Consider the following 20,420-nt stretch of genomic DNA (forward strand, 5'->3'; position numbering starts at 1 on the left):
GAACCATCCTCCTGAGTTGGAATTGTGGCTCCAGCGCTAACTATGGGATCCAAAGTGAACGTTTCACTTTTCTCACCTGCAAAATGCAGGTAATGTTATTACCTACCTCATAGATGGCTGTCAAGATTAAAGGAGTTAATACATGTAAAAAGGTGCCTAGCACAGGGCAGATCTTTACCTAGGAATTATATTGACTGTTATCATTTCTCACCCAGGCAGGAGAGACTTATGCCGTTGTGAGCTAAACAATGGATTTGGGGTTCTCATTTATTTATTTACTCATTCATCTGCTTAAAAAATATTTTAACATGACCCATAAAATTTAATTAACATATTTACATATATTCACAAATTCTTTCATAGTTGAGTACAAAAATAGACATTTACTTTCAGAATTTTCACTGAACCTCTTTCATTTCTGTGGTGGGGAGGGTAATACACTTTACTATGATACGAATGAGGAGCCAGGTTTCTTTGTGTGACTAATTCTAAATATGGCTAACATAGTAAGTCAGAGTTACTGTCACTGGAGACTAGCATGTCATTCATTTGTAATCCAAATAAAACTGGTGGTGCCCCATGGCCCAGCCTCTATGTAAAGCCACACTAGAAAAAAAACAAACAAACGGGAAACATAATGATGTGCCTAACAGTTCTTGACTGAACCCTTTGAAGACTGTCAGAAGATCCAGTTCATCGCTCACAACACTTCTTAGGATCCTCGTTCTCGTTCTCTCTCCCACTTTGTCTCTTAGAAGCCACCGTCTCCCCAGACTCTGGATACGTCACCTTTCATAGTCCACATGTGCTCTTGCTTCTCTTCCTCACTCCTCCTTCTTTCTGCCCCTATTTTTTTTTTTCCTGCAAAAGCCCACGAACCAGCCCAGGAAGCCCGAGGAACTGGAGGAGATACAGTGGCTGATACTGGGTTCCTGTTAGTGGGCTGGGAGGGAAGAGTATTCTGACATGACTTGTCCTGACGCGTGGTTATTTGGCAAATCGGCGCTGAGTGCCTCCATGTGAGTACCTGTCCCAGGTGATGGAAAGGAGGTGTGGCATGCACAGAGAGCTCTGTGCCTGCACAGGGCTGGGAGGAGGGAGCATGTGAATGTACTTTTCTATCAGCTTCCCTCTGAACAGGCACGAGGCTGGATGAAACAATAGGGAACCGAATGTAGTTCCAATTTGGGCTCGACTTGGGGGATTGAAGGGGCCTCAGTTTCTCCGGAGACAGGGGAGAGGAAAAGGCAGAATGTGTTGAGAATGTTTCCAACTGGATAGGTCTAAAATGGGGAGGAAAGCGTCTGTCCCATTGGGGGTCAAGGTGTCAAGATTGCAGGTCATGGCATCCTTCAGATCTGAGCTCAACTCTCAGCATCACCTAGATGCACTGTAGGACTGGACCAGAAGCCTGGCTTCCCAGAGCCGTGGTTCCTTGTCTGGGGCTAGAAATCATGTCAGCCCCTCCCGGGGGGACAAGCAATCAGAGGGCAGGTTGTGGTGTTCTGTGACTGCCACCTCTTCCTCTTTCACCTCCTCGCCTGTCCACTCAGGCTTGTGTCCCTGGACAAAGGCACAGGCCACAAGCTCAGCCCTGTCAGGAAGGTGCCCATCTCCACATGGAGCCCCATGGAGATAGCCCAGCCTGGAGCTTCCTGCTTTCACCTTAAAGGGAATCAGGCACGTTTTACTCCACTCCATGCCTGGTGGACGTGTGTGCTCCATCTGTCACCATGGCCTTGCCCTGTGCAAGGCACTGGGGGGCTGTGCTGGAGAAAGATACACTGCCCTTGCTCAGGGGATTATAATCTGGATGGGAGAATAAGACCAAGACAGAAGACACCAAAGTGGATGTTGATGATGGCTGTGAACTCAGGAACTTAGAAGGATGCTCATCTCTTGACTCCATGGGCACGAACAGTGGCCTCTGCTTACACACCTCCAGAGATGGGGAACTCGCCATCTACTGAGGAAACCCATTCTGTTATTGGGCAGCTCAACAGTGAGAAAGCTCCTACTTAATGTTGGGCAAAATCTGTCCCATGGCTTCTCATTAGTCTTAGATCCATGTTCTGGGCCACATAACAATTTTACTCTTTCCCCCATGTCAGTCCCTCAGTTATCTGAAGGTAGTATGTATTCATCTTGTGGTTGTCTTTGTAAGCCAAGCCCCACCAGCTTCCCTCCTGGTCTTGAGTCCATCAATATTTATTGAGCCCTTCCTGTGTGTCAGATGCTCTGCAACTCTGCAAGGTGCTGGGGTGTGGTGGGTAATGAGACAGGTGAGGTCCCCACAACTACAGAGCTTACATTCTGGGTGCGAGAGGAAGAGGCAAAAAGCAAGATGATACCACATGATATCTATAAGAAGGAACCCAGAATAATATGACGTGATATGGAGTGATTGGGGGCCACTTTCGACTTCTAAGCTAAGACCTGCTTGATGGAATCAGGCCCGTGAGGGCCTTTGCTCTTGTAAGGGAGACCTTTGCCATTGCCAAGGTCCCAAGGTGGGAATAAAGGCCGACTGGTTGGAAGAACAGAACGAGAATGGTTGAGTGGCTGGAGCTTAGTGAGAGGAGGGGAGAGAGTGACATGTGAGGTGAGAGAGGTGGGTGACGGTACACCTCCTGGGCTCTGCGGCCCAGGTGAGGAAGTGGGTTTTATTTTAAGTGTGAAGGGAAGTCATTGGAGGGTTTTTCTAGGACAATAACATGAACTGTTTTCCATTTAGTGACCCCTCTGGCTGCTTTGTGGGGCGAGCCTATAAGAAGGCAAGAGTGGGAGCAGAATGGATATCATTGCCCGTATTGTACTAATAGGACCCTTGAAGATTTGCTTGGACAAGTACTGGACAAATCAGAGGCTAAATGTCTCATCTCTTGCAAGACTTGGGGTCAATGAGAACCTCTGAGTCTTGGTTCCTTGAATACCCAACTTCTAGGAGTATTTCCTACTCATGTAAAATCTGTGTTTGTCTTTATTTTCCCCCAATTCTGGGTAACCCTGGCCGATGGGAAGCCTCCACACCTCGGCCAAGGCCCCCAGGCTCTGGGTATGGCCAGCCCTGGGGAGAAGGATGCTCAGACACCTCCACACTCAGCAACCCCCCAAAGCGCCTCGTTCTCATGATGTATCATTAGGAAACAGATCAGTGGAAACTGGCCTTTCATCTCCATCAGCGTCACTTTTATGCTGCAGAAAAGGCCCATCCTCATTAGGAGGCGAGGAGGAGGTGAGATTCGGAGCTGGAGCTCCTTGGCAGGTTCCACCATCACATCCCCCACCCCCGTCCTAACTCAGCCACAGTTGTCATCCATCTGTCTTTCACTCCTGCTTTCATCCTTCACTTTCTGTTTGTCATTTTTGGAGAAGAATCCTCTCTGTTGGCACATTTGGAAACCTATTTCATTGCTGAGGAGAAGGGAACAATACAGGTTTTCATCTCAGACTAATTATGCCTCCAATACACTGATGCTGAATAAAACCAAGGGGAAGGTAATTGGAAATTTTTGATGTGACGTTCACAGCTTTGAGAAAAACAGATGTTCGCTTGAGGAGCTGGGAAGAGACTGCGTATCCCTGAGGCTGGCCGATGAGGTCCATCCCAGGAGGTTGTGGGTGAGAGCTGAGCCACCCCTCATCCTGTAGACACGGCACGGGGATTCTCTGTGAGCCCGTCTGTTCCTTGTTGGCCTGGCCTGTGCTTTGTCCTCACCTGGGCCAACGTGGATGACTCCTGTGTTGTCATCTAAGGCATTCAGTGGCGACTCAGGTCTTCAGACAGAAGGTGTCTGCCTGCAGCCTTGTCTCTGCCACCCACCAGCTGTGGGACTCAGGGCAAGGACTCTAGTTGCTCTGATTGTCCATTTCCTCATCCATCAAATGGAGCCAGCACCTCACAGCATCTTACGGCGTTCCCCTGAGGATTCAGTGAGACAGTATCTGTAGTATGCTCAGAACATGGGAGTCCCCCAGAAGTTTGCATTTTCTTTCTAAAAAATGGTACCTTCCTGTGGATTAAGGCTGTGCCAGTTCATGAGTGCTTCTTCTCATCAGTTTGGATTTTTTTGACCTCCTTAAATAGCATGACTTATTGACCAGCTCATCTCTGCTTTCTATTAGCCTGGGAAGCTATGCACACTACATCTACTTCCTTTTTCAAATAAACCCTCTCACCAAATGCAAATAATAGTGGAGAACTGAGGCAACTGAGTGTGTCTTGGGCAAGCCCCTTTATCCCTCTAAGTTGCTTCTTCCCCACATGTCAAACGGGGTAAAAACTGCTGGGCCTAATTTACGGGACATGTATGTAGGGGGAATGAGAGAGGGGATGTTCCCTTCTGGCTAGAAAAGACTCTGGCTCCCAAATGGCCCCAGTGACTGGGGCAAAAACACATCGTGCTGCAATTATTCTTGATACATTGCACTCCCCGTGCTGGCCAGGAGGAACTCTTCAAGGGCAGAGGCTGGGTGTGGCCAGTTGAATAGTTACCCCCAATTCTTCATCACGCCCTTGCTGTGGCCTCATGGTGGGTGGAGTATACTTTCTCATGCTTTGGCTTGGTTTGGCCGTGTGTCTTGCTTTGGCCAACAGCACGTTAGCAGGGGTGACAAGGTGCTAGTTCTGAGCCCGGGTACAAGAGGTGTAGGATGTTTCCACCTCTCCTCCTGAGTTGCTACCACCTTCACCTTTAAGAAGAGAAGGAATAAGCCCTGGGTAATCCACTAGTCCCAGGGGGATGAGAAACATAAGGGTCAGATCACAGCCACTGAGCTGACTGACCCACAAACCTGCAGTGAGAAAAAGATCTGCCCCAACCATTCCACACATCTGTAAAAATATATCACGGTTGGTTTTAGCCACTGAGTTTTTTTTTTTTTTAACATCTTTATTGGAGCCGCTGAATTTTGGGTGGTTTGTTACATGGCATTATTATGGCAAGAGCTTACTGATACAGCGGGCTGTATTTGTTTCTGCATTCCCCACATCCAGCATTATGCCTGGTACAGGAGTAGTGGAAGTTTCCATCGCCAGAGGACAACAACTGGACAGTTGCAGTTTACTAAGCGAATGAATGAATGAAGAATTTTATTTGGTTGTTAAACCTGATTATTAACGTTGATCCTTCATTTAAGTTGACACACACGGACGCTCGGAGTCTGAGGGTCTTCTGGGGCTATTGAGGTGCCCACCCCATCTGGCTGACTCTTTCAGAGTCTTGTTCAGATGAAAGGTATGAGTATCAGCTCGGGAGAGGGAGGAAGAATGAGCCATGAGAGCCTGGTCCTGGAATACCTGTCCAACAGTGGCCTGAGGAGAATTGCCCTGAACCCTGGGCTTGTGGGTGGTAGCGACTGGCAGTCCCCCTGGTGCCCCGCCTACCCCTTGTTCTCTCTAGGAATGCTGTCCTCCTTCCCAGTAGCTGGTTGCTCTAGTGGGGTGCTTCAGTAGTCCTGTGACAAGCACTGTGACCCACACCATCTTCCCGACTGCCTGGGGCAGTCAGCCCAACCCCAGAGACAGACCCAGGGGCCTTTCCATTTCCCTCTGAAAAGCCCTTTGCAGAAGCCTCCTGGTGGCCAGGGAGAGAATTGGGATGGGATGACCCCGGGATGAAAGAAAGACGGGAGTACTTAGTGTTTATTGAGCGCTGACCTTGTGCTGGGCTCTTCACATGCCTTTTCTACTTTATATACCAGCAGTGCTATTTTGACTCTCCCTTTTATAACTGAGGACACCGAGGCCTAGTGAGGGGAGGGTAACTTGCTGGAGGTGGATTGTGGAAGCAGGGTTTGGATCCCAGCCGCCTGGCTCCTGCGTCCCAGCTCTCGGAAGTGCAGTGGTCTCACCCCGGCCTGTACAATAGAGGCATCTAGGGAGCTTTCAGACAGCTTTGAGGCCCTGACCCCACCCTGGATCAGTTCGGAGGGAGCTGTAGGGTTGTGACCAGTCAATCCGATGCTTAAAAATCTCCCCAGGTGGTCTGATGAACATCTGGGTGGGACCATCGTGTGATGTCCAGGCCTTACTGCTTGCAGCTGGGGCTGAAGGGCCATCTGGCATTGGGACACAGAGTAGTGGACGCTGCCGTTCTTCTGTGGAGTTGTGTGTGCGAGGGAGTTGGCATGGCTTGGCCACTGTGACCTCGAGGGTGGCCATGGCCCCTGGGCCTGATGACAGAGGCCCCTACCCTGGGGCAGGTCAGTGGGGCTCTGTGTGTTGGGCACCCAAGCCCTTTGCTGAGAGCTTTGTGAGCCGTGCTCAAGCCTGGCAGCACTGGGGGGAGTGATCATCCCTGAGCATGTAGTTTCTCTTTCTCTTCGCACTTCAATTTGCTCCTTTTCCCCTTCGTTCACTGCTTAGCTGCTAAGCAGAGGCCATGCTGGAATTTAGAGAATGGCTGTTTTGACTTACAGATGAGGGAAGACACCTTAAAGCAAGATACACAGGAAGGCAAATGCATGTCGTGATAGATATTCAGTCTCTAACCATGTCTGGAAGAGTGTTTGCTTAGAAAAAGGGTCAGGAGAAAAGCAGAAGCAAAGGGCAATGAAGGGGAAGTGGAATGAATGTTTGGAATCTTGAACTTGGGCTGGCGTTCAGGGCTTGGGAGAGGAGCAAACTCAGATGATGGTGTGCAGGGAGGGAACGGGCTCCCAGAGGGAAGCGGGCCAGGGTGGGGATGGATGAAAGCCAGCTGAGGCAAGGGCTGCCCTGAAATAACTCAGGAGACCGAGTGATCAAACACAAAAACTGCCAGACTCACAGGCACCCGTGGGCCCTCTGACACGTGGGCCTCTTCCAAAAGGTGCTGACGGAATTAGGAAAGTGATCAAAGACCTCCCCTGTTGAACACAGGACAGGCAAATCAAAGAATGTGGGAAATCAGAAAGAGCAGAAGAAAGACAAATGAGAAAATGTAAATAACTCTGTGGAGAAAAGCAGAGGGCATCTGGTACAGGTGGTGGGGTGTGAGGGCTGGCACTACTCCCCCCTACCCCAGGGGTTCTGCTCCTAGACAGAGATGGAGCTGGGCTCCCAAACATCACCCGTGCGTGTGTGTGCACGCAGGTGTGTGTGTGTGTACACGCCTTTTCTCATGGAAGTTTCCAGTGCTGGAGGACAACAGATGGATAATTGCTTCATTCCAAGCAGGCAGTAATAATAACAGCCAGTACTTGTGGAGGCTTACCACAGGCCAGGCACTTTCTGAGCGCTTTCTGTGTCTTGTCTCATTGAATCCCCTCGATCGTATAAGGGAGAGATGTAAACAAAGTGTATTTCCATTTTATTTGGAAAAACTGACATGATTCCTAACCTGGCTGGGGTTTGGGCTGGCAGCCTGACTCAGGATTTGCTTCTAACACTTGCGCTGCTTGTATGTTGGACGCTTTCAAGGGACACCTTTCAGATCGTGGTCATGGTAGCTGTGGATCTTATCATGACACACTTCTGCTGTCAGCGCTCTTGGGCAGAATAGCTCTTTGGGCTGCTGTAGCCCACTCCTGGGTTCCCTTTCAGAGCAGCGAGCACGCAGGGGGAATGTGAGGCCCTGGAGAGGATGCAGGTAGGTGGTGAGCTGCTCGGGGCCCCTCTGGAAGCTCATGGACACGCCCTTGAAGTTTGGTGTCTTGGCTGCTTGGAGGAAGGAGATGCCCAGCAGACTGGAGGAGTGGTAACTGCAGGCTGATGGCCTGTAAGCCCCTGGCAGCATCACCACCAGTGTCAGGGGCTACCTGAGGCAATAAGAGTCATACTCAGTGAGACAGCACCAGGAATAACATCTGGGTTCAAGTCCTCAACGTTCCTGCTGTGTCTGCACAGTGAAAACCTCCTGTTCCTGGGCCTGTAGTGCAGTAATCCATTTGCATCTACTTCGGGTTTTATGTAGGCAGGTTTGGCCTCAGCCCACACAGGTGTCTGGGTTCTCTGACCTTGCCCCTCTCCTAACCTCCTCCATCCATCTTAGCAAACGACTCCTACGACCTCATCCTGGAGCTTGCCCAGCTGCAGAACTGCTCCATCTCCACTCTGCCACTCGAACTTTCCATCCTGTTCCAGTGCTTCCCTAGTCGTGTCCTTTGACCTCACTGAAACACCCCCACCCTCACCTCATTGAGCAGGAATCAGAGAGGTGAAGGACTTGGCCCAACTGTGCCACCCAGGAATAGAAGTTGAACTTAAGTCTCCCTCCTCCCATCCCCATTCCTGAAGGCAGGTCCGTCTTCCCATTCTCACACCTGAATGCAAGTCCTTCTTCATGGTCTAACACCTATTTTGCTTATTTTTAAGGCATTCTGACAATATCAGGATGAATTTCATAACCTTACTGCCTAGCCCAGTCCCCTTTTTCATTTTCTGTATTCTTCTCTAACCACATGCACACAAATTTCATAAAGAGTCACTCATAATCTAGAGGCAATTTTGTGTTCTGCTTTTTTTTTCTTTGAGCTAACATCCTGGCATAAACATTTGCTGTGTTGTTGCAAAGACCTCCTAATGATCATTTTAAATGATTGCATTGAGATAAAGAATTGATGTTCCATAACCTACCTAATGTTTCCTGTTATTGGACATTGTAACTTTTTCCAATTCTTCAGTCAGTTCTTTTGGACAGTGTTTCATTGAAAATCTTCATGTGTCAGGTTTTATTTTCCTCCTTGGATTGTTGCTGATGGGAAATTTCCAGGGTCAAAAGAGGGTGCCAGTCTCCTGAACAGCATCATCTCGGTCTTGGCTACCATGCCCTGGGGTGGTATCATCGCCCTCCTTTTACAAATGAGAAAACTCACCTTTCCAGAATCTTCTCACGCTGGCTTCCTCTCCCTGGAGCAGCCCCTGCTGCTCTTGTGCCCACTTTGCACACCTCACTAACTCCTATCATCCTTTCCATTTCAGCCCAGTCACTGCTCCTCGGGGCAGCTTTTCCTTGGTGCCCTGCCATACCCAGGTCTGTTAGATATGCACGTGGCGCCCCGGGCTTTTCCTGCAGAATGCATGTTTCACTCTGCGGCAATATATCCATCACATAATTATTTGACTAATGTCAGTCTTGCCCACTAGATTCTAATCTGTGCTCCAGAGGGTGGTATGGCCACCTTTCCCCCCATAGTGCCAGCCTGGGGCCTGGCATGCAAAGCGGTCTTACTGAGTGCTTGCTGAATAGGGAATGAGGGCTCTATATGCCAAGGACATATACCACTGGTAAGGGGCAGCTGGCCCCTCGTGCTCTGCTTTCCTTGAAGAAAAATGTTCTCAACATTCTCTAGCTGTGCGCCTAAGAAGGGTATATCTCAAGCTTGAGAATAGAGTGCAGGCAGCAGGAGGCAAGAACAGTGAGCAAGTTTGTAATGTTCTTGGAAGACAGCATGGTGTGGTGAGGCAAGCAAGGCTGCGGGCGGTAGCGAGGACGTGCTCCTGATCAACTCTGCACTATGTAACTGTGGGGTCTTGGGCCGAGCCATCAATACCTCTGGGTCTCAGTTTTCTCACCTGGACAATGGGCACACACTGTGCCCCCCTGGGAAATAACCGTGACTTGGAAGTGACCTTCCCTTCCCTCATTGTCCCCTTGAGCAAATGAAAGCTACCCCAGTGCCCGTATCATTCAGCTTTCTTCCCAGGTATTTGAGGAAGGGGAACACTTTTTGTAAAAACACAGCCCAGGGACTTCCCTGGTGGTCCAGTGGCTAAGACTCTGCACTCGCAATGCAGGGGGCCTGGGTTCGATCCCTGGTTGGGGAACTGGATCCCACATGCATGCCGCAACTGAGGAGTGTGCACGCACAATTAAGGATCCCGCATGCCGCAATGAAGACCCGGCGCAGCCAAAATAAATAAATATTTTTTAAAAACCCCCAAAACAAAAAATAACATAGCCCGTTAAATTCAAAGTGCTCCTCAACTTCCTGGGAAGGAATGCAATGATATCCTTATCCAGATGTTAGAGCAGCTGTAAATCAGTATTTTTTAAAACTCGGGTGTAATTATGTGAATAAATCATGAAGTCGGAAGTGGGTTGGATTGATGCGTCAGGTAAATTCATCTCAGCAGCAAGTGGAGGTGCATGGGGGCCCGGGGCTCGCCATAGCCCTGCCCCCGGCTGTAGGTCTTGCTGGTTTCCCGGTTCTCACTTGCGGCCTTTGCCCTCCTGTCCTCCCTGCCTCATGGCCCTGGACCTGCCTTCCAGTGTGCTGTCTGACCGCCAGCCGCGTGGAAAGGCCCAATGCACATCGTCGGGCTCTGGAGGGTCATGGGAGCAAGGCATCGGGGCTGAATTTCAGCCGAATCTGAGTATGGTGGGAACTTGGGTGCAGGCGTGTGTCTGAAACTGAAGGGGCAGAGTCAGAGCCCCTCTGTTTTGGGGGGCTGGGGTGGGGGATAGGCTGGGTCCCATCAGAGGAAGCATGGATGGCTCTTGGCATTAAGTCTGCTGAGGATTCCCTCAGATGTATGGCATGAGCTGTTCTCTGGTCCTCCCTATCTGCCTGTCTGCCGCCAGCTAAGGCTGAACCTTGGGCCTTGGGACACATTGTACATGGTGGGCGTACCCTTGTCTGGGCTGTCCTTGTAGCAGGGACCTGTACCCTGGGAGGGGACTCCAGGCCCCCGGCCAAGCAAGTGGTTGTGAGCTGTGCCCTCCATAGGTTAAAGGATACAGGTGCGAGAGGCCTCAACACCCTTGCACTTGCTAAGGCCTTCCCCACAGTGCTGAGGAGGTTTGCAGGTGTGGGATGGGCATAGCCTGCAGGTACACCCCGGGTTCTGAGCTAGGCTACCTGGTAGCTTTTCAAGAGGACTGAGGTCTTCCTATCTACTGGGCACATTTACACATGAGCACGTTTATTTCTCATAGCTCGAGACATCTTACAGGTGAGGAAGCTGAGGCTTGGGGATTAAGTGACCCGCACCAAGTTCACGGCCAGAGAGTGACAGGTTTGGGATGTGAACCCTGGTCCATGTGTCTCCAAGACCCTGCTTTTGTCCACTCTGTGATCTTGAAAAGAGTGAGGTAGGCAGTGGGATGGTGCCTTACCTAGTGGAAGGGGGCCCCACCTACCTCTGCGCAGACTGAAGTGTGCGTGTGTGTGTGTGTGTGTGTGTGTCTGTGTGTCTGTGTGTCTGTGTAGTTGGAATAGACTCTGAGGGCCACACCAGGAGTGGTACTTACGAGGGAAGGACGGCAGAGGGAGCTGTCCTTCTGACGTTTGAGATGAGCAATTTGTGATAGACGTCTAGAGATGGTGAGTGGGAACACTGAGGGATGTGTCCGTCTAGCATCTGTCGTTGGATGGCTAATTTATTTCGCAGTGTGCAGGGCTCGGCTCAGCAGTGCTAAGTAATGATTTTCTCTGTCTCAGTGACATGGCTGAGTTAGAAGGAGGTGGCTGTGTACCAGGGTGACTCTGCCTTCTGCTTTGCTACCCTTGGGCTGCAGGGCATATCCTTTCTTAAGAACTTTGCGTGGGCCAGAATGTGAGATACAGTGAAATGAAGGGGCGGGGCCTGTCCCCCCACCCACCAGAAAGGTGGCGCTTGACCAGCAGTGGGCGCCCCCCGCCCTGCCCCTGCCTCCCGCTCCTGTCTGCAGTGTCGTTGCTCATCCACAGGGTCTCCCAGCTCCCGGGGCTGACACTTGCCCTTGGGAGCCCGGACACATGAGCCAGGAGGCAGCCCACGGTTTGGGAGTGCGGTAGAATCTCCTTAGCGGCCAAATTGTGAATCTAGCTGTAGGCCCTGAGCTGATGCCTGTGGGTAGGCAGGGAGCTGTGGCCTCTGTCACAGGCTCACACAGAACTACTGAAGGAACAAGAATCCCCCACCTGGGCCCCAAAGGGAATTCAGTGCCAGCTCGGACCTCTAGTCCCAGAAGGAACCAGGTTGCCGTGGACGACCTCGGGTAGCAGAGTGGCAGCCAACGCCCACACTGCGTCTTGCTCAGCCATCCTCCTGCAATGCACAGACTCAGTGGGCTGATGAGTGTGGGGTGTGGTCAGGGCCCCCAGGCCCTACTGTTTGCCTGTCCTCACTTCGTATCCCTGCTCCCCAGCCCTTCCCCAGGCTTCATATTCTGGTTGCGAACAGCCCAGGGGAAGATCCAGCTCCCTCCCTTGGGGCCTCTTGGCAACTCACCCCTGGCAGGGCCTCTCCTGGAGGGGGCACATTTGTGCTGTCGGAATGGAATTGTGTCTGGAGGGCTCCCAACATGCGATTTCTCCTTAGGAGGAGAACTTTTGCTTCCTCCTTTTGACATAAGGCAAATGGTGTGGTGACGCCAAGCAGCTGGCTGCTGGGACACCAGTCCTGGCTCTGCTGTCTTGATGTGTGGTCATGAGCAGATGTCTTATCCGTTCTAAGCCTGCAGTGTTCTCCTCTGTAAAATGGGCGAAGCAACCCTTCTTTACTTGCTCGGGTCAAAAATCTTGGTGTTGTTTTTCTCTCACACCTCATAATTAACCCATCAACAATTCTTTCAGCTCTCCCTGTGGTGTATCTGGAATCTGATTACTCCTCACCACTGCCACGGCCACCTCCCTGGTCTGTCCCACCATCATTATGACAGTAGCCTCGTGATTGGCCTTCCTGCATTTGTCCTTGGCCCTGTGGCCAGAATGATCCTGCTAACATGGCAGCTGATCACGTCATTCCTCCGCTCAGAATCTTCCCATAGCTTCCCATCTTTCCAGGGGAACAGCCAAAGTCCCTACCTTGACCTAAGTCAGGTGAACACACTTCCCCATCTTCATGGAATGGTCCCCATTTATACCTCTTGGCCCCAAAGAATTATTCACTCTCAGAATTGTCCTAGTTTGCTGTATGCCAGTGCTTGTAGTGGCTTTATTCATGATAGCCCAAACTGAAAGCAACCTATATGTCCTTCAGGTGGTGAATGGATAACAAACTGTGGTACATCCATACAATGGAATATTATTCAGCATCGAAAAGGAGCAAAATACTGACACACATAGAAACTTGGGATGATTCTCAAAAGCATATGCTGAGTGAAAGAAGCCAGACTCAAAAGGCCTGATACTCATGATTCCATTTAATGATGCTCTGAAACAGGCCAAAGTACAGGGCAGAAAACTGAGCGGTACTCGCCAGGGCTGCTAGCTGAATTGGCCCTAAGAGGCCACGGAATTTTTGTGGGGTGATGGAACTACTCTATATCTTCAGTAGGGGATTGGTTACACGATGGTCTAAGATGAACAAACTCAGAATTGTACACTAAAAAGAATATATTTTGCTATATGCAAATGATAGTTCAATTTTAAAAACATGTTCTGGTTTGGATGATAAATTGTACGGTCACCCTGTGTCTAACGTCTTACGTGATCCAGCCATGCATCATCTCTCTGACCTCGTTTCCTCCTGCCCTCTTTCTTGTTCCCTCCATTGCAGCCACCCAGGCATCCTTGCTGTCCCTTGAATATTCCCGGTATGATCTCTTCACTACTTCTTCTCTCTGCCTGGCACAGTTGACACAGTCTCCTCCCCCTCCCTTAGGGTCTTTACCCCAAAGTCTCTCTATCAGTCACCAATATGACCACATCATGTTACATAACAAACAACCCAGCACATTTCACTGGCATTCAGCTTCTCATGCACCCCTGCAGGCTGGCTGGGGTGACTCATCCAGGCTGGGCTGGGTAGGTTTTCTTCCACCTGTGGATTTGCTTCCTGGCATCTTGGCTGGGGCAGAGCTTAGAGGAGCAGCTCTCTATCCGTAAGATGCTCTCCTTTGGCCATGGCCAAAGCATAAGAAGGCAAGTGCCTGTATGTGCATATTTGAAACTTTAGCTTATGTCCTGTCTGTTAACATCCCACTTGCCAAAGCAAGTAGGGCTGTGAATATTACCAGTAATCCAAACTGCCACTGTCACCTTCCCAGGGAAGCCTTCCCTGACCAACCTCCTAAAATTTTAACCACCAGCTAGACATTTGCTATCCCTCCTCTCTGCTTTACTGTTTTCCTAAACACTCATGACCCTGTAACTTAATATACATTTTATTTATTGTTTATTTTCTCTTTTCCTCACTGGAATGTAAGTTGCACCAGAGGAGGGACATGTGTCTGTTTCATTCACTACTGTATGTCCAGCACCTAGAAAAATGCCCAGTAAATATATGCCTCAATGATTGAATGAGGTTATGCTAAGAATGTAGTGAGATGAATTTAGGAGACATGCTTGAAGTACAGTACTGCACACAGGAAGTGCTCAGTAATGGGCGACTCTTATCACTCTGAATGCCCGAATGCTGTTGGGAGAGTCGGGGACTCAGTTATATACATGATTGCAATAATTTGCATGATTGACCTTTGAAGCAAGATCTGTTTGAATTCTGACTTCAGAGATAAGGCGTTGAAGCAGGGAGAGACTGTCACTTGCCCAAAGTCGTCTGGTGAACCAGGATCTCTTTAACTGAGAGCTCACGTTGCTTCCTCAGTGCTGCGCTGCTTCTGCACCTCCCTTCATGCCAGTTTCTACGCTTTGGCTTCTTTCCTTGCACCAGAGTCCCTGTGGAGTCAGAATAACTGACCAGAGCTCAGTCCCATGAGGGTGCTGAAGGTGGGTTCCAAGCACCGCTCTCAGCAACCCGGGAGTTGGGCACAGCGTGGGGCCTCGGGGACACCAGTGGCTGTTCTGTGCTACCTCCAGCCACTAGTGGCCCCTGTTTGTTGAGACCCCAGAAGGGCAGCTCTCTGCAGACTCTGAAGTGGTCAGACCCTGAGGATGGGTGGCTGGGCCTCTGGGCAGAGATCACGGAAGCACATGTTCAGGAAAAATGTAGGCTTCTCCTGCTGAGGGCAGAGAAATGGAGGGAGGACTTGATGGATGGGAGGTGGGAAATTTTTTTTTTTTTTTTTTTTGCGGTACGCGGGCCTCTCACTGTTGTGGCCTCTCCCGTTGCGGAGCACAGGCTCCGGATGCGCAGGCTCAGTGGCCATGGCTCACGGGCCCAGCCGCTCCGCGGCATGTGGGATCTTCCCGGACCAGGGCACGAACCCGTGTCCCCTGCATCGGCAGGCGGACTCTCAACCACTGCGCCACCAGGGAAGCCTGGAGGTGGGAAAATTTATGAGAGTCATTCTGTTTGGTCAGATGACCCCTCATGGATGACACTGGGCTGAAAGAGCCAGACTGCCCAACGAGAAAGATCAGAATGTTGAATTTGACCTTGAGTGATGGATTCTGTCTTGGTGAGGGGACAAGGCGTCTGGGTCATGCCCCCTCAGTGCCTTGTACACGCGTCTGTGAGGCCTTCCATGTGGATTGGCAGTCTGTCTATTTTCCCTGCCAGACTCTGAACTTCTGCATTCCCTTGGTGCATTCCCAGGGCCCAGGAGAGTGGCCCAAAGGCATCAGCAAGTGTTTATGGCATTAATGATTTATGGAGCAGTTACAGTGAGCCAGGCACTGTGCTCAGCTTTGCACATCTATCATCTCATCTGCCCCCTCACCTGCCCCGGGAAGAAATCGCTGCTGTCATTCCTGGCGCTTGGAGAGGTCTGCCCATTCAAGGCGGTACAGATGGTCAGGGTAGAGCTGGTTTACATACCTGGACTCATAACCTTTGCACTATCTTGCCTCCTGAGATTGAAGGACACATTCTAGTCCCAGCCCTGGTACCTAGTGGTCATGTAGCCCTGGAAATCTAATCACATTGGATCTCTCCTTTCTGCTCTGTAAGATGGGGATTACAAATCCCATCGGTCCTACAAATAGGACTGTTGTGAAAATCAAGCCAGAGGTTGCTTGTGATGAGTGCTCTGTAGATCTAAAATTTCATAACTAGTGTTATTTCAAGTGGGCACCAAAGGCAGTCAACAAATAGGGGAGTCATAGCAGAAGGGTGACAGAGAGGGCTTAGGGAAACTTAAATATGATACTGGTCATTCTCAGTGGATAAATGTGCAAAGAGCACGATCAAACAAATCACAAGAGGAGGGCTTCCCTGGTGGCGCAGTGGTTGGGAGTCCGCCTGCCGATGCAGGGGACACGGGTTCGTGCCCCGGTCCGGGAAGATCCTACATGCGGTGGAGCGGCTGGGCCCGTGAGCCACGGCCGCTGAGCCTGCGCGTCTGGAGCCTGTGCTCCGCAACGGGAGAGGCCACAGCAGTTAGAGGCCCGCGTACCGCAAAAAAAAAAAAAAAAATCACAAGAGGAAATGCATCTTGTTAACAAACATATGGAAAATCACTAAAACCTCAGCTGTAATCAAAGCAAAGCAAATTAAGACAGGATGCCAGTCTTCACCACTCAATTAAAGGATACCCAGTGCTGGTGAGCCTTGGTAAAATGAACGCTTGCCTTTTCTACTGTATACTGGTGAAGACTTTCTGGAAGATAATTTAGTAATGAGTATCTGGAACCATAAAAATGTTTAAACCCTTTACTTGGTAATTCCATTTCTAGGAATCTCTCCTAAGGGATTATCCTAATTACACAGAAAGCTTTCTGCACAATGTAGTTCAAAACAGCTGAATAAAAAATTGTGACAATCTAAAGAGCCAACGTTAGGCGAGTGGTTAAGGAGACTATGGAATAGCCAAGTGATCGAGTCTCGTTCCATGAACGTTTGCCCACTTGCGTGAGGTGAACGCACAAACTGTGAGGGGAAAAGCAAGCCACAAGATTGTACACATCACCATGTTATAACTATGTAAGAGATCCTAGGGATCTTTGCGTAGAACTAAATCTGGAAGGAAGTTAAACAGAAACGGTATCTGTGATTGAGGGTGGGATGAATATGGGTGCTTTAAAAATCATAGTTTTAATAGTAAGCATGCACTTCTTTCATACGGGGACAGTAGTCTAGTAACTACATTGACATGGGGGTGTGAGTGGAGACCTGGATGCTGCCGGAATAGAGGTGCCGTGGTCAGCAAAGCTGGGTCAAGAAACTGCTCTCGCATGTAATATTTTCATCTAAATTCATTCTGTTGAAAAGAAAGAGATGGTTTCTGATGATAAGCCGTGCTGGAAAATTGCTGCTCGATTGCATTTTCTTCATATCTGGAATTTTTTGTTTGTTTTGTTTCACATTTAGCTCCTTATCACTTTCTCTTGTTCTTGAAAAGTGCCTTGAGTATTTTTCTTCTGCTTACAAACTTAAGAGACAGTTGTATCAACTTCAACCATGATCAATCCCTACATAATTAAAAGTGAACAAGGCTTGTTTCCCACCCTTCAAAGATAATCACCATCAAGGATTCAGTGTGTATCTGCCCATCTTTCTCCACATATGTATTGTCATGTAATTATAGCATATTCTTTTTTTTTTTTTTAAGGCTGGGTCATAGTATGCATTTGCTAGTTTTTTTTTTGCGGTACGCGGGCCTCTCCCTGCGGTGGCCTCTCCTGTTGCAGAGCACAGGCTCCGGACGCGCAGGCTCAGCGGCCATGGCTCACAGGCCCAGCCGCTCCGTGGCATGTGGGATCTTCCCGGACCAGGGCACGAACCCGTGTCCCCTGCATTGGCAGGCGGACTCTCAACCACTGTGCCACCAGGGAAGCCCTGCTTGTTTTTTTTTAATTTAGCAATATATCTTGGACATTTTTCTATTTCTATAAAGTAGTTGTAGGCCAGTGTTCCCTTTCACAAACTGTTGGCAAGAGGGTAAATTGGTAAAAAATATTTAGCAATGTCTATTATAATACAAAATTCTCATCCCTGTTGACTTCACTGCTGAGAATGCTCCCTTCAGAAACACTCTGCTATGGAATGAATGTTTGTATCTGTCCCCCGCACCCCATCATGTGTTGAAGTCTTAACCTGAATGTTGTGGTATTTGGAGGTGGGGAGATAATTAGGTTGAGATGAGGTCATGAGGGTGGAGCCCCTTGATGGGATTAGTGTTCGTAGAAAAAGAGGAAGTGATCAGAGCTCCCTCTTTTGCCATGTGAGGGTATAGCAAGAAGGAAGCCCTCTACAAACCGGGAAGAGAGCCCTCATCAGCAACTGCTGGCACCTTGATCTTGCACTTCCTAGCCTCCAGAACTAATAAAGAGAAATAAATGTTTGTTGTTTAAGGCACCCACTCTATGTGATTTTGTTATAGCAGCCTGAACTGATTAAGCCATACTTCCACAAAGAAAGATCTACGGGACTGTTCATTTGGCACTATTTTTTATAGTCTCAAACTGGCCCTTTGATTTCTGGAGCATCAGGACAACTGCTTTTGTGAGCTCCACATCATGGGACAAAGGCTGGTGTGGGTCAGGCAGCCCAGGCTTCCTGGTGGTGGCCATGGGAGGCTGCACAGAGGCTCAGTGGGGTTGAGGCACCATTAACCAGTGAGAGCCCTGGTGTCATTGGAGTAACCAGGGGACACCAGGTGCAAAGCTTAAATCCAGGCACTGCGTTCTTAAAAGGGCTTTAGTAAGTTAGAAGGGACAAAATGTTTGCCGAGAATCCACTGTGTGATGGGTGCTTTGCATTTGCCCTGTTTAAGAGAGCAGACATTGGTACTGGCTGGGTCTGGGTTTAGATTCCAGTAGAACCACCTACCAGTGCTGATGGTAATGCTGGGGAGCTCCTCTCCATCTCTGAGCGTCTGCTTCATCCTCTTATGATGGAGATGTCTGCTTTTAGGGTGGTGGAGACCACTGAGTGCAGTATTGGGCCCATAGTAAGTGATCAACAAAGGTTGACATTATCGTTATTGTTGTAATTAAGTAATCCTCATAGCCACCGTGTGAAGCAGACATTATTAGCTCCAGTTTACAGATGGGGAAATAAAGCATTTATATAATTTGCCCAAGGCCCCATAGCCAAATTCAGGTACATGATTGCATTTCCCTAGAGCCTTTGCTCTTTGAACCATGGCCACTTGTATTGTCCCCTGGTAGAAGGGACTGCTTAGTGAGGTGGTGAGCTCCTCACTGCCACATGTGTCCAAGCAGAGGCCAGCAACCATTCTTTGGGTTTCTTGAATCTAGTGGAAGTTAGGAGTAGATCATCATTTTTCAAAGCATGCTTTTTGTAATCAAAAAGGAAGTTGCATGACAATAGATTTCTCTGGCCAATCAAACTATGAAATGTTGGCAGATTGTTTATGGTAGGACTTTTCAGTGCCTTCAGCATGCTAGTGTGCACTACGAATTGTCAAGAAGGGCATGCAAAATGCAACAGTTCCCAAACTAATCTGACCACTGAATACTTTCCCCCAGAATATCTTGTAAACCTAGGGAATGTACCCTAGACAAGAGGCTTGCTTGGCACCCTTTCAGCTTGGCATGTTCAGAGTCTAGGGCTGGCCTAGAAGGTACCTTCCAGAGTGACCCAGCCTCACTGTCATTATCCAGCCAGTGTTTTCACGATCCAGAGCTGTGCCATTGGAACTGGGTGGTTCTGCCATCATCTCCCTTTCATGGTCCCAGCCTCTCAAGGCAGGGTGCTGTGATGGACAGCAAAGGACAGTGGCCATAATGGGATGCCATGGAGCATCTCTGTTGCCCTCCGGGTGCCTCACAGAAGTGGTCTTCTGGGAGGACAACCCAGCTCCTGTTCTCTCTTCCTCCAGTGCCATGAGCTACTCAGGTTCAGGAACTGGGCTACTTGTGTCTGCAGTTTCTGGAACTCATGCAAGTGACCTTTGGAGATGCTGGTTGGCATCCTGAATGCTGGACTTTTCTCTGCCCTCAGCTTTTTTTAAATTAAACTTTTTATTTTGAGATAAGTAGAGATTTACATTACTTGCAGATGTAATGAATAATTCAGAGACCCAATGTAACTTTATCCAGCTTCCCCCAGTGGTAAAATCTTGCAAAATTATAATACAATATCATAACCAGGATATTAACATCAATACAGTCAAGATACAGGACATTTCTGTCACCACAAGGATTCCTCATGTTGCCTTTTATATCTACGTCCACCTCTCTCATACCTCACCCCTCCGGAACCCCTAGCAACCAGTAGTCTGTTCTCCATTTCTGTAATTTGTCATTTCAAGAATATTATATACATGGAATTATATAACATGTAGCCTATGAAATTAACTTTTTTCATTTAATGTGATCCTCTGAAGATTCATCCAGGTTGTAGCATGTATTCATAGTTCATTCCTTTTATTGTTGAGCAGGATTCCATGGCATAATATATCACAGTTTGTTTAATTAGTTGCTCATTGAAAGGCATCTGTTTTTAATACATTGCTGGTGGGAATGTTGCTTGACATAAGCCTTGGCAATGATGTTTTGAATCTGACAGCAAAAGTAAAAGCAACAAAAGCAAAAATAAACAAGTGGGAGAACATCAAATGAAAGCTTCTGCACAGGCAAGGAAACCATCAACAAATTGAAAAGACAACCTATTGAAAGTATTTGCAAAACCTATATCTGATACGGGACTAATATCCAGAAAATATAAAGAACTAATACAACTCAACAGTAAAAAGAGCAAACAATCC

At 48.9% G+C, this 20,420-nt stretch overlaps 1 protein-coding gene and 1 non-coding gene across 4 annotated transcripts in view; both read left to right on the top strand.

Annotated features, from left to right (window-relative positions):
- GRID1 (glutamate ionotropic receptor delta type subunit 1) overlaps window positions 1-20,420 on the top strand; it is a 666,519-nt gene that overhangs the window by 224,987 nt on the left and 421,112 nt on the right. The gene's annotated exons all lie outside the window — the stretch shown is intronic.
- On the top strand, window positions 9,676-9,748 carry TRNAA-CGC (transfer RNA alanine (anticodon CGC)). The gene has a single exon. It is a non-coding gene; the product is annotated as a tRNA-Ala (tRNA).

The sequence above is a fragment of the Tursiops truncatus genome, chromosome 16 (genome assembly GCF_011762595.2).
Source record: "Tursiops truncatus isolate mTurTru1 chromosome 16, mTurTru1.mat.Y, whole genome shotgun sequence".
Classification (NCBI taxonomy): Eukaryota; Metazoa; Chordata; class Mammalia; order Artiodactyla; family Delphinidae; genus Tursiops; species Tursiops truncatus.